The sequence below is a fragment of the Cavia porcellus genome, unplaced genomic scaffold (assembly GCF_034190915.1).
Source record: "Cavia porcellus strain 051 isolate PalLab524CR breed Dunkin Hartley unplaced genomic scaffold, mCavPor4.1 scaffold_21, whole genome shotgun sequence".
In the NCBI taxonomy this organism is placed as follows: Eukaryota; Metazoa; Chordata; class Mammalia; order Rodentia; family Caviidae; genus Cavia; species Cavia porcellus.
Window position 1 is genome coordinate 17,720,151 of NW_026947504.1, and position 6,000 is coordinate 17,726,150.

The following is a 6,000-nucleotide window of genomic DNA, read 5'->3' on the forward strand; positions in this document are numbered from 1 at the left end:
GAAACAGTTGCAGTGGCCACAGCAGCAGGCTCAGTAGGGGACTTCTTGGGTGGACTGAGGTCAGCTGGATCCATTGTCGGGGAGGAGGTGGCATTGGGTGGAGTAGGGCAGGCGGGAGGGAAAGAAGGATTTGAGAGGAGAACAGGAGGAGCACAGGGTGGGGAAGTTCAGAAGTGTGAGAAATGCCTGGATATGGAGTATCTCAGACCATTTGCCCAACTTTTGGAAAGTCTTGTAAGATAGAAAAATCAAAAAGGCCATTTTCTGACCCTTGGGAAACACTTTAAGTTTATATCATGGTCAAGTGGTATTAAAAAATATGCATTTAGAATTTGGACAAAGGGAGAGGTAGAAATGTTTTAGATTTTCTGAGGCAGGCTGGGGAAATAGATGGAGGAAGGTTTTCCATGGAGAGCAGAGAGAGGTGATGAGTGCAGTTAACTGGATCAACAGCACGTTTTACCACGTAAAAGAGATCACCTGTAGAGACAGACAGAAGCAAACAAATGGCTCAGAGAAATTCTGCCCTGGCTCCTAGGGTGAAGAAGACTAAGACATCTGTGTTATCTATTTAATCACATAGGCAATCCCTTTAACAGGAGGACAAAACTATGCTTTGTTTACAGTATAATATAAAATATTTGTGTCTCTGAAATTGCAGGTTAAACTTTATATCCATTGCCTAGTATCTACAATTTACATGTTAGTAAAAGCACACCTATCAATTTTTTTACATTCATATGAAAGAAGAGAAAGGCTAGCTAAAAATCTTTCATATACTCAGCATATGTAAAGCATGAGTAAATTTTCTTGATAGCTTTGTAAAAACTTTTTTGTCTTTTTGAGACAAGGGCTTGCTATGTAGTTTGGGCTGGCCTTGAGCTCATCTTGTAGCCCAGGCTGTCTTGAACTCGCAATGACCTTTTCCTCAGTCTCTGGAGTGCTGGGATTACAGGCATGAGCCACCACACCCAGCTCTTCTTGATAGCTATTTTCCCGTTAAATGCAAACTTTTGTTGTATGCAGTTTAAATTTAATCTCCTGGAGGGGAGGGTGGTCTCCAATCAAAGTTTTAAAAATTAACTCTTGATAAGTTGGAGAAAAATTGGGGTCTGATGAGAAAGAGTCTAAATGCTGGCTGACTTGGAAAGGTCTGACAGAAAAGAATATAAACTCAAACTCTGAGACAGATGGAAAGCAAGGGATTAAGGCAAAACTGTAGTTCAGACTTCGTAGCGATTGGGAGAGCGCATGGTGGAGGGTTAGAGAAGCAGCTGCAGTGGTGGTGGCAGGTGGGGCAGCTGTCATATGAGATGCCCCTGGGTGGGCCTGGGCTAGGTACACAGCCAGACAGCCTCAGTGTGGCAGTGGAGAGGGTGGTGACAGCACAGTGTGCAGTCCTATGTCTTCTTGTCCAAGTGGTTTCAGTCTTATCAGAAGATGGCTGACTGTTTGTACAGGTGCCATGGGTAGTTTCTTGGGGCCGGCTGTGGTTCTGCTGCATGCTCAAGTGCCAGGTAAGGTGGCTATGTCTTGCTACTAGTCTGTGAGGGTGGTGAGCTGGCTCAGGGCTGGACTAGGCTGAGTCAGGCATACTGGATGCAGGTGTCAGTACTTAGGTTGTATAGGCTGAGACTGCTGGTCTGGGCCCCGTGCACTGACAGTGTGGTGTCTCTCAGTGGTCCGTGGTCAGGCCTCCAGACACAAGCCTCTTGATGAATGTTGGTGGTGGAAAGTGGCAGAGGGCATCTGGGTTTGTGTGGTGGTGCTGAGGAGGAGGGAGTTGGATAAGGAAGTGGAAGAGAAAGTCTTATCTGATCTGAAGCTGGCAGGGACTGTCTGGGGACATGTTCTGAAAAGCCAATGTTACATGGTGGCCTCTTTGAAACAAAAAGGGCTCAAGATAGGTATCAAGGACCTCCAGAGAGGATCACCCTATTCTGGGTTTTGGCACCAAATATGTTAAAGGTGTGGAGAGGAGAAACCACCTGTTTTTTGAATAAGCAGTCATGGTTTTGAGTAAGCAACTACTGCTATTTATTCACTTTGGTGGGAATGGACTGAATTCTGAGAAAGGAATTAGCAGGAAGTGAGGATGTAAGGGTTTTCCAGTGCAATAGAGATGCAAAAGGAAAGAAAAAGTGACCTTTATTGAGGCCATGGAGAGGAGTGCACCATTCATGGGGTTGGGCATTCTGTTCTTCTGGATACAGAGGGGATAGAGGTTATGTGACCTAGCAGTGCTCAGGGAAGGCACTGATTATGCATGAGGATTAGAATTTCTTTCTGTACGTGGGAAAGGAAAGAGAAAGTTGTAATCAGGGCTAAAGGGGAAGGAGGAAGAAGTACTTATCAGGGTAAGTGTTGTTTTTGCCTTGACCATGTTAGATCACCGCCATTATATCCAGTAACTTATACTAGAGCAGAAACCTTTCAGAGGGTAGAAAAAAGATTTTAAAGGGAAGTGGAGGAGTTTGATGCTTTGAGGAATTTGGGAATAGAGATAGTGTGGTTTTGCTTGTCTGAACAGACAGTGCACATGTGCATGTGGTCACTCCCTCAGGGTGGGCAGTGCAGATGTAGCTGAACTTCCTGGAACTAAGCATGGTGGGCCCGGTGTTTTGTAGTGGTTTTCCTGCCAGGCATGATAAGCACTAAATTTCATTAAATTTCACCTAAACCTTGTGCTTGTTGGGGCACAATTTTAATGTAAGAAGACATTTATAAAATAGCAAATTTATAGATATTTAATAATACAAATTTAAGGGTAATTAAAAGTTTTTGATTAAGTTTCCACTGAATTCAGTTGACCTTGACTGTCTAAAGCTCAGCTGCATACCTCTGATAAACACTGAGTCAGAGTATTTGTCTATACCTTAAAGTCATTCTGGGCTAGTTAAGGACACCTTTAACTATGCTCAACCTGTAAAGACCCTCTGCTTTGTTTCTGGAATGTTGTTATATTATAATAAGCAATTCCTTTGTTTCAGCAGATCTCTTCAACAGTGATTGAGTATTTTTGGGTCTCAACCTAAAGGTGCAGAAATAATGAGGAAAAAGCCAAAGAATGGAAAGACCTTTAATGCAGGCCCAGGAGAGATTCACACACTGAGAATGAGGGATTTCTCTCTGGACAAAGAATTGGGAGTTGCTTACAAAGATTACCTTTTTGGGGAGGAGTCTGGTTAGTTGACAGTTATGGATTATTGCTACATATTAGTGTGCTCATGTTGGGGAGTGGGGAATCCTCTTTGGATCAGGAAGAAGTCTGATACGGTGTCTTTGTGGCTTTTTTTTGCCATGTTGGACCACCGTCATGAGGATGCACAGATTTATGTGGCTAAAAAAACCCATCAAATGCTAGCCTGCTGTTATACTAAAAAGCACCGCCATGCTGTTCTGTATGCACCATCACCTGGGTAACCTGTTTGCTGTGTTAACCTTTGTTCCCCTTGCGAGGGACAATTGTTCCTGGAATCAGTCGACCCTGAGTTACCTATATTCCTCTTGACCTTTGTCCTCCTTTTGTGAAAGATAGTTGATCCTGAAATTAGTAGACAAGGGGCTATAAATTCTTGTAAAGAAAGAAATGGCTGACCACCAACTGTGAAACTTCTCTGTCCTCAAGCAGAGGAGAACAAAGGTCTTCACTATTCCTGTTCCCCCTATTTTGTGTTTTTTTCCCCCCAATAAAAGTCTGTCCAAATTTTAACCCAGTTACACAGTTTTGCAAACTCCAACTGTGCTATGTCGCTGGTGCCAGCTTAAATAAAGCACTCCTTTTTCTTTTAAAAAACATCTTGCCCCATTTTTTGAACAGTATTTCAGGGTGTCATTTTTGGGGTATAACACCTGCCTGTCAATATATTACTAAATGCATGTAACCAATTATGTAATATTTTGTAACTTGTTTTGTACTTTCCTCTTCTAAATGCTGAATCACCTAAACTCTGTAAATTCAGGGCTGTTGTCTTTCGGGATGCTCCCACAACAGTCCACTGGTGTGAAGCTTCAACAGTCCACTAGCGTGAAGATTAAATGCTGCCTCTTGTCCCCTCAGTACAAAGAGTCTTATCTTTGGTTTGGCTTGGGAATTTTCCCACATGATCACCCTGTCAAAAAATCTTTTAAGAATTTTTCCCATTATTTGCTGAAATGAACCATGTCTTTTTGACATACAACCTCTCTCACTGTATGACCTTAAACATTTGATTTTTAATAAAAGAGGCATGGAAAGTGTTTATTCAAGATTTTAGGGTGCACTAAAGAGTGGAGTGTGGGTGCTTAGAGAATGAGGTGTATTACAGTTTGGGACTGGGAATATGTGTAAACCTTTGGCAGTGGAAATATGTGGAATTTGATAATCTATAGTCTTGGTCTCAGCCTAGTGGATGGGGGCAGATGGCTCATCCATGGTAAGATTATCTTTGTTTTGATTGGTGGCCTGATTTACATGTGATTTACATGTGAAAAGTCTATTTACTTTGCAAGTAAAAAGGAAATAGCCGAATGGCATTGTTGGTAGATCATTAGGATCAGAAGGTGAGGCACAGATGATGGCACTAATACCCTTATGGAAAGAGGAGCTAAGGGAACTGTCTCTGCATGGATGCACCAAATAAGGCTAGGTGGGAACACAGCTGGGAAAGAATGTGCTTCCAATGACTAAAACCATGTCACATTTCAATTTCAGACTTCCAGTCTCCAGAGTATAACATCTGGGGAGAGCTACACACCACATCATTCTATGCCATGCTGGAAAGTCCAGGAGTAAACAGCAAATCACTTCTCTGTCACATCATGTCACTGCTCTACTGGAACATACATCTCCCTGTGATGCCAAACTCAGTGATGATAAAGAACTAAAGAAGCAGTTTTCCTTTTTATCGGTACCGGGGATCGAACTCACAACTGCCTGCTTTCAAGGCAGGCGCTTATGCCGATGAGCTAAATCCCAACCCCTAAAGAAGCAGTTTTAAAAAAGAGAAGATGGTTTTTGAATATGGGGAAGGAGGAAAAGAGAAATGAAAGTTACTCTGGATTAGTATGAAGATTCAAAAGTAAAATTACTCTAAATTCGTGCCTCCGGCTCCTCTTACTGAGATCCTTGTCCCATCTAGGTTCCTAGAATCTGATTGGTCCCTTGGCTTGACTTTCATCCTTACTTTGAATTTCTTCTGGCTATTCAACCTTTTTGTGTGCTTTGGTGGAGGGTAACACTATGAGTGGGGCTTTATAGACTGTAAAGGGGAAGTAAGGGGGAAGTTTGTGATTTTTGCATTAATCATGCTACTTAGGAACTTTGAGCTGAGTTCTTTGTCTTCTCAATTGTTGGAGTTTAACTGTCTTTGTCTTTCTAATTCCTCAATGTCTAACTGACATTTCCCTTCTAATTGCTGGAGTCTGGCTACAGAGGTTGAAGCTGTCTTATTAATTTTCAATAAAGCTCAATGAGGCCTTTATCCTACTTTTTCCCTACCTGCAGTGCTTTACCAGAGTGTGAAAAATAAGTTGTTGAATCTGTCTTATGTTATTATTGTAGCAGCCCAAATTGACTAAAATACTACCACTCACCAATGAATCGTGGTTTTCTTGCTCTGTGTTTCTCTTTCATATTTTTCTAGATGACATACTGTTTATGTTATTTCATTTTGAGGAAAATAAAGTGGTAGGCTAGGGGATAATCAAGAGATTATCAGTAAATAACACTAAATACAATCAATATGAAGCTATCATGGATATATTGAAGATGTCAAACACCAACAGGAAATGCATTTTTTAAACCAAGCATGTATCAAGCTCTTTTTTTTTATTTAAAAGAAAAAAGAGAAAAAAACAGGACAAAACAAAACAGTGTAAGGGTACAAGAAATACAGAACGACAAAAAAAAAAAACAGTAAGATATCACTAGTTAATAGATTACACACTATCATCTTTGAAATTGTTATTCAGGTCACAGGATCAAAGCAAGTGAGCATTCAAACAGTGAGACTGCAAATA

At 41.3% G+C, this 6,000-nt stretch overlaps 1 long non-coding RNA gene across 1 annotated transcript in view; it reads left to right on the forward strand.

The window, feature by feature from the left end:
* LOC134472026 (uncharacterized) overlaps nucleotides 1-5,577 on the forward strand; it is a 38,914-nt gene extending 33,337 nt beyond the window's left edge. The window contains exon 2 of the long non-coding RNA XR_010041849.1: nucleotides 4,694-5,577. This is a non-coding gene — a long non-coding RNA (uncharacterized LOC134472026). The remainder of the gene's footprint in view (nucleotides 1-4,693) is intronic.
* The last annotated feature ends 423 nt before the right edge of the window (nucleotides 5,578-6,000 follow it).